At 39.4% G+C, this 11799-nt stretch overlaps 1 pseudogene; it reads left to right on the plus strand.

The window, feature by feature from the left end:
• Window positions 1-4172: 4172 nt before the first annotated feature.
• LOC112471319 lies at window positions 4173-4291 on the plus strand (annotated as a pseudogene).
• The last annotated feature ends 7508 nt before the right edge of the window (window positions 4292-11799 follow it).

An 11799-nucleotide genomic window follows, 5' to 3' on the forward strand; every position in this document is an offset into this window, starting at 1 on the left:
TCCCTCGGTAAAAATAATAGACAATGCTCCATCAGTCTGGGTCTTGAAGTAAGAAAACATGGAATCATGCACCTAGGTGACCACAGTGGATATGTACTATAAGCAAGAAATAAACCTTTGCTGCTGTGAAAACAAGATTGGGGCTTGTTTGTCACCAAAGCAAAATCTAGCTTATCCTGACAGATGCCCCTTGCTAATATCCAGTCTATCTCATTCCTTAATGTACAGTATTGAGACAATTTGAGAGGGATGGGCCCCATCTCCCACATGTGGATGTGGACCCTGACTGCTCTAAGCCAGTTGAAGTAACCTTACCTTGTATTGACTGCTTCATGGATACCTCAGCCTACATCTATCAGTACCCAATATTCACCTCATCCCAATAATTGCATATAACCCTCATTGTTTCCCTGGGTGTCAGTAAGGAATCATTGGCTGCTGGCAGCTATTTTGTGACCATGAGGAGGGCCAGCCTAAAGATGAAGCTAATGCATGGACTAGGGAAAGGCAGAAAGAACTGAAGAGAAATAGTTGGAGTGCTGATCAAGGCTTACCTGAATCCATCTACCAAATAAAGTTATGTAAATCAACAAATTCCCTTTATGGTTGATTCTAATTTGAGTTGGATTCTTTATTATACTCGAAACCAAAAGTATTCCAACAATGGCTGTTTACTGCACAGCTCTGAATTGTAGCCAGTGCTATAGACTCCTAGGTGGGGAAGAGTCTGAGCTTTGAACAATTGCAGGAAGAGAAGCTGAAAATGAAAATTCTACCCGATTTATAAGCCAGCTTCTTTTCAAGAATGAACATCGCAATGCAGGCAGAGCACAGAGAAGGAACAGGATGAGGCTTGACGTCAGAGCCTGTCTTCTGCCAGCCCTCACAGCTGGGGTTCGGCTGCCTCCATGTGCAGGACTAGGCCAGCCCAGCCTAGGACCTGAGCCAGGCATGACGGGCAGGAGCCTCAATCCTATCATAGGGTGGGGCCTGGAGTCACATCTTGTTTTCACAATGTGCAGTTTTTGCTGGATCAGAGATGAGCTTGAGTGTGCGTGCATTCTCCCAGTTCAAGGCATTGTCTGTCCCCGTCCGCCACTCCTGTTCTCAATGAGTATGTGTTGTGCACCTACCATATACCTGGCCCTCTGTTAGATTCTGGGTATGTAGCAGTGAATAAAACCAGTGACCCTCATGGAGCCTACTGTCTAATAAGTAAGGCAGACACCAGTCAAGTTATCAAAAACATAAATCTTACTCAGTGCCTGGTACCATGAGATCCAGAAGTGGGAGGCTTTGGCTTGAATATGTTTAAGGAAATAGTAGATCTGAGATATAAAGGGAAAATTGGGTTAAATTAGATGTATTAGCCTACTCGAACTGCCATAACTATCATAGACCAGGGGGCTTATACAACAATTAATTTTCTCACAGTTTTCAAGGCTGGAAGTCCAAGATCAAGGTTCCAGCCAATTTGGTTTCTGGTGAGGCCACCTTCTTGCTATGTCCTCATATGTACAGACTTTCCTCAATATGTGTGAATGGAGAGAGAGGAAGAATGAGCTCTCTGGTATCTTCTTATAAGGACACTAATCCTACTGACTCAGGATCCCATCCTTATGACCTCATTTAACCTTACTCCAAATACAGCCACACTGGGGGTTAGGGCTTCAACATATAAATTTTGTCAGGGACACATACGTTTAGTCCACAATATTAGACACGTAGGAGAGAGAAGAGAGCTCTCTTGTAGAAGGGACAGCACATGCATAGGCCCCGTGGCAGTCAACAGTACATGGTGATTTAAACAAACAGGAAGAAGGAACATGGACAGCGAAGCAGATAATGGGAGGAGATGAAGCTGGAGAAGTGGACAGGGGCCAGATCATATGGGGCCTTGAAGGTCATGGTAATAATTTGAGACTTATCCTAAGAGCAATGGGGTTTTATTGCAGTGACCTGGGTAGGGACAACATGCTGGGTGGAGAAGATTGGAGGGCTCAGACTCAGTGCAGGGAGAACAATAATGAAGCTGTCACGAGTATCAAGGCTCAACCCAGGCCATGCAAGTGGGCACTGGTCAGCCTAGAGGAGACCAAGGCACAGGCCCAGGCCCAAGGAAGAAAACCTATTTCTGGCCCAGGTGAACAGAGACCTTGGACTGCAGAGTCCAATGCTGGTCATATACTCAGCTTCTCTGGAGTCCTAGCTTCTCCCCTGGTGTACTCCACATGGTGGACCCTCTGCCACACATGGCCTCAGCCAGGACAGCCTGTCTCTGAAGTGAGTTAAGTTTCCCCAGCCCTAGTCTGGACTAGCCTGCCTTCCTACTTTTCTCACATTGAACCACAAAATGAGGTTCAACAAGCTGCCCCCTGACCCAATATCAATCCAACAACTGCCCACTCCTTCTCCAGATTTCTCAGTGAGACTTTTAAGCCCTCAGCCAACAAAACTCTTTACACTTTACTTAATCAAGGGTTCTGAAGAGCTCTCAGAAAAGATGTGAACTGGAAGTGATCTGTTCCTTTCAGATGCAGCCTGGTTTCAAGTCAGCTGAGTGCTCTAGAATAATGACAGGCTCTGAATACAGATTAAAGGGATTCTGAACTGTTAGCATTCTCAAGGGGCTAGCAAAAAAAAAAAAATTAATCTCTTTGGGAAAAGTTTACATGATTTTAACCTTAAAATTTTTCTGTAATTTTCTTCAAACGTGGCAATGCCTAATGGACAGTCAAATATAGCCAGACACACAGGAGATAAGACACTATAAGAGGAACTCAGTAAAACAACAAAGAAACAGATTCACAAGGACCTTAAATAAAGGAAATATCAGACATAGGCCAAAAAAAAAAAACCCACCAAACTTACTACATTCAAGGAGATAAAAGCCAAGCTTTGACAAATCAAAATCATGAGATAATTCTTCACAACCATTAGAATGCTTATTATACAAAAGAAAAAGAAAAAGAAAGAAAGAAAGAAAGAAAGAAAGAAAGAAAGAAAGAAAGAAAGAAAGAAAGAAAGAAAGAAAGAAAGAAAGAAAGAAAGAAAAAGAGAAAAAGAAAATAACAGGTGTTGAATACAGTCATAGGGAAATTGGAACCCTTGTGCTCTATTAGTGGAAATGTAAAATAATGCAGCTGCTGTGGGAAAGAGTATGATGGTTCCTCAAGAAAGTAAACATTCAAACAAAACAAACTCACAGACACAGATAACAGTATGGTTACCAGGGGAGAGAGGGGGAAGGGGAAGATGAAGAGGGTAAATAGGTCAAATATATGGTGATGGAAGGAGACTAGCCTTTGGGTGGTGAGCACTCAATGGAGAATACAGATGATGTATTATAGAATTATATATCTGAAACTTATAAAACATTAACCAATGTTACCCCAATAAATTTAAATAAAAATGGAAAAATGCAAAAAATATATATAGATTTACCAAATGACCTAGCAATTCTAGTTCTGGGTACATATGCAAAATAATTAAAAGCAGGAACTCGAACAGACATTTGTAGACCCATGTTCACAGGCAGCATTATTCACAATAGCCAAAAGGTGGAAGCATGCAAATAATCACTAACATTACAGGTAAGATGAAAACTCCCTGAATGAAGTATGGAGAGACAAAGAGATAGAAATATAGAAGGTAAGAGACAGAGGTTTAACATACATTTTCATTGGAGTCACAGAAGGAAAAAGAGAATGAGTCAGAAGCAATATTTGAAAAGATAACATCTGAGAATTTTCTAGAACTTAAGAAAGACATCTAGTCATAGGTTGAAGATACCAAATAAATCTACACCAAGACACATCACAGCAAAACCATAGGAAATCAAAGACATACCAAATTGGTCTAATACAAAAGTAATTTGAGTCCCAGAGGAATGAGGGGGAGAAAAAGACATTTGAAGAGACTATAGTTAAAATTTTTTAAAAACTTTATGAAAGATATGCAGATTTAAGAGACTCGGCTAGTAAATACACTGAATAAAGAATACCACATCTTAGACACGAATTATTTAAAAAAAAAAAAATAAACAAAAATAAATTTTTAAAAGCAGGCAGAAGAAAAAAGACATAATTCAGAGAAACAACAATTAGAATAAACAGCCTGCTTCTCATGAGAAAGAAGATAGAAGACTAAAATGGAATCTTTTAAGTCTACAGGGCTACGGCCATGCCACCCTGAACAAGCCCGATCCCATCTCATCTCAGAAGCTAAGCAGGGTTGGACCTGGTTAGTATTTGGATTGGAGACCACCTAGTCAGAACAGGTGCTGTAGGCATAAGAAATAAATAAAAAAATAAGGGATTGTAAGCTGACAAGGTCCTTGCAATCTGTTAGGTCAACCAACGGGTGCTTCGCCTAAAAAAAATATAAATAAATAAATAAAATAAATAAAAATAAAGTCTACAGGGGAAGAAAATTGCCAACCAAGAAATTTTGAACTCAGTGAAAATACGCTTCAAAACTGAAGTGAAATAAAGACATTTCTAGGCCAAGGGAAAAACAACTTGGAGAATGTAATGCCAGTAAGTCTGCACTACAAAAAATACTAAAAGATTTTCAAGTTGAAGAAAAACAATTCTAGGTGGAAACACAGAATTTTAGGACAAAACGAAGATCACAGGAAAGAATATATGTGTAGGTAAGTATTTAAACTACTTTAAATTCAAAATTAATTACTATTTAGAGCAATAACAATGTATTTTAAGATTTGTAACATGTAAAAGTAAAATATGTAACAAAAATAGCATAGGGTAGAAGCAATGAAGGGAATTACAATGTTACAAGGTTTTTACATTGTTTGGAAGATTGTAAAGGACTAATTCAAGTTATATTGCAATAAATTAAGGGTGTATATCATAATTACTAAAGCAAGCACTAAAAATATTTTAAAAAGTGGTTTAGCTGAAAATCCAGTGGAAAAGGAATTGAAAGCAGGGTCTCAAAGAGATGTTTATACACTCATGTTCATAGCAGTGTTATTCACAATAGCCAAAAGGTGGAAGCAACCCAAATGTCCATCAACAGATGAATGGAAAACAAAACATAATATAGTCATACAGTAGAATATTATTCAGCCTTAAAAAGTTAGAAAAGCCTGACACCTGCCACAACATAGATGAAACTTAAGGACATAATGCTAAGTGAAATAAGCCAGTCACAAAATACACATACTGTATGACTCCTTTTATATAAAGTACAGGCATACCTCAGAGATATTGCCAGATTCGGTTCCAGACCACCACAATAAAATGAATGCACAGTAAAGCAAGACACACAAATGTTTTGGTTTCCCAATGCATATAAGTTTTGTTTACACTCTACCGTAGTCTATTAACTGTGCAGTAGATATACAATAGTGTTTTGTCTAAAAATACAATGTACATACCTTTAAAAATATTTTATTGCTAAAAAATGCTAACCATCATCTGAGCCTTCAGCAAATAATAATCTTTTTTCTGGTGCAGAGTCTTACCTTCAATTTGTAAAGAAGGCAATATCTGCAAAGCACAATAAAGCAAAGTGAGATAAAACAAGGCATGTCTGTTCCTAGAAAACTCAAATTCATAGAGACAGAAAGTAGAATGGTGGTGGCCAGGAACTGTGGGGAGGGAGAAATGGGAAGTTATTGTTTAATGGAGCTAGTTTCGGTTTTGCAAGATAAAAAGAATTCTAGAGATTGGTTGCACAAAAATGTGAATATACTTAGAACTAGTGAACTGTACTCTTAAAAATGGTTACGATGGTTAATTTTATGTCATGTATATTTTATCACAATTAAAAATCTGATGGAGAAGATAAAATGGAATAAAAAATCCAAAAGAAGAAAACAGGAACATTTACCAGGTAGGACAAATAGAAGACAAACAAGATTACAGAAGGAAATGGTTGGGAACCATACCTGTAATTGCGTTAAATGTAAGTGGACTAAATATTTTAATAAAGTTTGACAGGCTGAATTTAAACAAACAAACAAAAAGACTCGATTATATGTTTATGAGACACTTAAATGTAAGGGCATGTAGGTTAAAAAGATTAAATATTCTAGCTAATATCTGAATAAGAAATAATACTTTCTAATTTATTTTATAAGGTCAGCATAATCCTACTACTGAAACCTGGCAAGGGCATGACAAGAGAAAATATGACAGACCAGTATCTCTCATGACCATAAATGCAACAACCCTAAACAAAATGCTAGCAAATCAAATCCAGCAATAAATAAAAAGAATAAATCATAATCACGTGAAATTTATCCCAGGGATGCAAATGGGTTGAACATTTTAAAATCAACCCAACCACATTAACAGAATAGTAAAATAATTTGGTTTTCTGAATAGATGATGAAAAAGAATGATAAAATTCAATATCTATTCACAATAAATACTCTTAACAACCTAGGAATAGAACTGAAAGAAAAAAAGTAAAACTGTCTATATTCAAAGATGACATAATTGTGTAGATAGAAAATTCTAAGGAATCTCAAACAAACTTTTAGGATCAATTAATGGTTGTCTTAATCTGGCTGCTATAATGAAATACCACAGACTGGGTAGCTTTTAAATAATAGAAAAGTATTGCTCACAGTTCTAGAGGCTAGAAGTCTGAGATCCGGGTGTCACCATGGTTTGGTTCTAATGAAGGCCCTCTTCTGGGCTGCAAAATCAATATTATACCAAAATCAACCTTATTTCTATATTCTAGCAAGTGTCCAAAAATAGTTATTAAAAATAGTCAAAACAGTTTTGAAATAACAACAACAAAAAAAGCTATAAATGAATCCCAACAAAAGACATGTAAGACCTCTGTAAAGGAAACCATGAACATTTTAAGAAACATCGAAGAATAAAAGAATAATGGTGACACCATGTTAACAGATGGGAAGACTCAATATTGTAAAGCTATCGTTCTCTCCAACTGGTCTATAGATTGAGAGCAATCTCAATTGATTTTCATATGGAACTTGACAAGATGATTCTAACATTAAATTTATATGGATCTACAGAAGACCAAGAAGAGCCAAGGTACTCTTGAAGAAGTACAAGGTGGGAGAATTTACTCAATTAGCTAATGAGAGTTGTAATAAAGCTCTAAACGTTAAGACAGTATGAGATTGGCACAAGAGTAGACAAAAACCAATGGGCAGAAAAAAGGCCCCTCTAAAGAAATTAAGGATAAAAGATAGCATTGCAGAGCAGTGTGGGGAAATGATATTTTGAAAAATGGTGCTGAGTCAGTTGACTATCCATATGGAAAAAGTGACATTGGAACCCTATCTCACACCATACTCAAAAGCCAATTTCTTATGGATTTATGGAACTAAATGTAAAAAGTAAAACAATACATGTGGTCTGACACACAGAAGATACTCGATAAATATTTCCTGAACGAATAGGTGTATATATGGGATGTGTTCTTCCACTTTAACTTTATTTAACAAACAACAAAACCAATTTCTGTTGGATTATGGACTTAAATATGAAAAGTAAAACAATAAAGCTTTAGAAGATAACATACAATAATGTCATGACCTCAAAGTAGAAAAAGTTTTCTTACACAAGACAGAAAACACACTAATCACCAAGATTGATAAATTGGATTTCTTTACAATTAAGAACTTCTGTTCATCAAAAATCATTAACAGAATGAAGACGCAAGCCACAGATGAGAAAGATTTGCAACACACATAACTGACAAAGGGTTTATATCCAGAATATACAAAAAAATGAAGACACATCGATAGAAATGAGCAAGGACAGGCTCTTCACTTCACACAAAGAAAATCCAAATGGCCAATAAACATATGAAAGGTGCTTAGCCTCATTAGTAATCAAGGAAAGGAACCCGAGTGAACAACTACTACAGACCCAGCAGATGGCAAAAGTACAAAGTCTGACAGTACCAACTGCTGGTGTGAGCTGTTGATGAATGTACAAGGAAAGCTCTTATGCATTGCTCAGGAGAGCATATTTGTATGATCATTTTGGAAAACAGTCTGGAATTATTTTTTAAATTTAAGCATAGACATACCGATAACCCAGCACTTCTGCTCCAAAGGATAGACCTAAGAGAAATACACGCTCAGGTAGAGCAGTAGACATGTACAAAAATGTTCACAGCAGCATTTTTTATAATAGCCCCATGTTGGAAACAGCCCAAGTGTCAATCAGTAGTAGAAGGGATTAATTGATTGTGGTATATTCACTCAACAGAATGCTGCATATAGCACTAAAAGTGAATGAGCTACAGTTGCACGCAACTTGTAGAAAAAGTAGAGTGTAAGAACAAAAGCACACACATTTTATGACTGCCTTTATAGAAAACCCACCACCAGACGAAAGTAAACACACCCCTGTCCCCACAATCTTTCACCATCCCTGTACTTATGAGCTACCTAAAGAGTGACAATAAAAGACAGATTTAAAAACAAGTTGGGGGATCACTCTTTTGTCTCCAGCTGCAGTCAGCCCCCTGCTGGAATAGCTCCTATCTGGAGGGGTGATGAGAGGCTAGTCCTTGGGGTGAGCTGAAGGAAGAACAAGAGAGTCGGACACCCCTTCTGTGGGAGTCCACTTGATGACCTCAGTGACATTTTAATAAAGTCACTCAAAGTTAGGAGTAATGACAAATTTCTAGCGTGCTAAACCTTTGTCAGAGCCTTGGAGGTACCCAGCAAAACAGGGCCATGCAATTTTCACAAGATTCCTAACAAAGAACATAATTAAGTTTGGTACATGTTCTTCCAGTTTTTTCAGGGTATCTAAACACTTTTTGTTGTTATAAATATGGAATATTACACATACAGTTGAACTATTTTTAACTTAAGGCATTAAACATGTCCATTTTAATACATATAGATCGATTTCACACTTTGGGGAGTGATATATTATCTTGATTGTGGTGATGGTTACACATGTCAAAATGTACACTTTAAATACCTGTGGTTTGTTGTATGTCGGTCATACCTCAGTAAAACTGGAAAAGTATTATGCTTTAAATCTCTTTTAGCTTTCCCCACCTAACTCTATAAGTTCCACCCAGACTGTTGTGTGTACGTCTAATTCGTAGCTTCTCACCGCTGTGTAGAAAGACGCCATAAAATAAGCAGGTAGTTCTAAGTAAAATGAGGTCTGCATCAGTCTCATCCTTGCTTCCCATTCACCTATCCCATGAACAATGCTATCATAAATAACCCCCTCCTTATCCTCTTCCATATCTGAGCAAACTTCCTTCGAAATATACTTGAAGAAGTGAGCTTGCTGAACGATGTGTCCTAGGCTTCATGTTCCTGAGAACTACCTGCTTATTTTACAGAAGAGCTGAGCAAGTTTCCATTGCTGCCAGCTGGGCACGAGAGTTCCCAGTCTCTTCACTTGGATTTCTGACCCTTCATGCTGCAAGAAGACACAGGACATGGACTTCAGTTCCTAAGGTCCCCCTTCAACTTGATATTGACTTCATGGTGGCTGACAACTAATTCTTCAGGCTGTGACACATGGCTGTGGCCATTCCCTAAGTGCTTAACAGAGGCAATTTCTTCTTTATTTTTATCTTTTTTTTTTTTTTTTAATGTTTTTGGGAATGGATGCAAGTTAGAGACGGGAGCCCTAAAGCCAGTCTTTCTGGAGCACTCGCTGGCTGCCTTCAAAGATCCCACCTACATGAAGGAACTGGGCCTCGGTGCTCAGCCAGTGTTTTAAGCTGCAAGGAATGTGGTGACTCAGCTGGTCGCTCAGGGACACCTCGGTGAACAAGGCCGGGGAAGGAAGTCATTACACAGACAGCTGGGCTGTAAAAAAACAAAAATACTCCACACACCAAACTCTATAAAGCAGTGTGGCTGGGTGTCCCATGACTCAACGAGACTGCTTCTGCCACGTGGCACACAGCTCTGGATATGTGGCACACAACCCTCACCCACTGCTGGCTGCTCCTCTGAGCCGCTTGGAAAGCTGACTGGGTGGGGACCCCGTCAGCTTTTTGTGACTGTCTTTTCTCTTTAGCCTTTCTGCCCACTGCTTCCCTCAACATCTCCCTTCTTTCTCCTGGCCCCTTCCTTTTTAACCTTCTTACCCTTAAATTTAAAAAAGGTTGGAATTTAGTATTTCACACCTGCTGGACATGTGGCAGGGACACAATGAGGTCAAAACACTGGCAACCAAGTGAGTCAGGCAGATACCAGCAGTCATATCACCTGGGCAGGGTCCAGAGTACTGGAGAAAGAGGCCAGAGGGATACAGACAAGCAGCAAGGGATAGAGAGTTCAAGGTAGAAGTAAGACCATCAAAGATGTGGGCATGCACTCACTAATCTTGATTAGAGACCTACGATGTGCCAGACACCATTCCTGAGATAGATCAGTGAAGACAGATCGAATGTCTTGTCTCCCCAGGGACTATATTCTCATAGGGGGAAGACAACACCAAATATCATAAATAAGTTAATTATATAGCATGTGAGGTGATTAATGCTACTGGAAAAGATCAGAACAGGGAAAGGTGGATGGGAGGGGTCAAGGACGTTTGAATTATCTCGAGGTGGATGAGGGAGTGAATCACATGGGTGTCTGGAGAAAGAGCATTCCGGTCAGAGGAAAGCACTAGGACAAAGTGCGGCAGTGTGCCTGGTGTGCTCGAGGACCCACAAGGAGGTGAATGTGGCAGCTGCAGTGAGTGAGAGGGAGCTGAGTGGAAGAGGAGGGCAGAGAGGTGGGAGGTGTGAGGCTGGGAACCATGGGGAGATTTTGAGCAGAGATCTAACCAGAACTGTGGTTTTAACAGCATCCTGCTGTCAATGACTTTGACCTCTGAGAACACAATGCAAGAGGAGTGCAAAATAAAACTATTGATTGTGGTGATGGTTTCATGGGTATCTATACGTCAAAACTCAGATGTATACTTTAAATATGTGTGGTTTAGCAGGGGTCCCCAACCCTGGGCCACGGATGGATACTGGTCCGTGGCCTGTTAGGAACCAGGCCACACAGCAGGAGGTGAGCAGCAGGTGAGCCAGCGCATTTTCATCTGTACTGGCAGCCACTCCCCGGTGCTAGCATCACAGCCTCAGCTCCACCTCAGATCATCAGGCATTCGATTCTCATAGGAGCACCAGTGCCAAAAACAGGTTGGAGACCGCTAGTTTATTGTATATCATTCATCCTTGAGTAAAACTGGAAAAATAGTGTGTTTTAAATCTCTTTTACTGCTTTCCCACATAACACTGTAAGTTCCATCCAGGCTGTTGTGTCTAATTCACAGCTTCTCACTGCTGTGTAGAAAGAAGTATTGCCGAAAAATTTTATGAAGATGAGAGTGATGTTGGAACAGCTGGAATTACATGAAGCATTGGCAGATGAGGGTCTGGGAGTGTCAGAAAAGGACAGTCACAGGACAAGAGTTTCAAAACAATAATTTAGTAAGAGGTAAGAGAAGCCGTTGGGAAAACCAAAAGAGCCTGGAATTATTTTTGGATAGTTATGCTTTTTGGAAAATACAGTGATCCATAAAGGATGTCATACCATGTGATCACGCAAATCTATACTCTGCTCTCAAATCACTTAAATTATTCCTGAAGTACATTAAAAATTATAAGGGGATGTGGCTCCGTAGTGTAGCAGTTAACACATCTGCTTTACACGCAGAAGGCCCTGGGTTCACACCCCAGTGGGGCCACGGTCCATAGTCTATGGCTATGCCACCCTGAACAAGCCCGATGTCTGATCTCGGAAGCTAAGCAGGGTCTGGCCTGGTTAGTAATTGGATGGGAGACCACCTAGGAAGACCAGAT

The sequence above is a fragment of the Pteropus alecto genome, unplaced genomic scaffold (assembly GCF_000325575.1).
Source record: "Pteropus alecto unplaced genomic scaffold, ASM32557v1 scaffold45, whole genome shotgun sequence".
Lineage (NCBI taxonomy): Eukaryota > Metazoa > Chordata > Mammalia > Chiroptera > Pteropodidae > Pteropus > Pteropus alecto.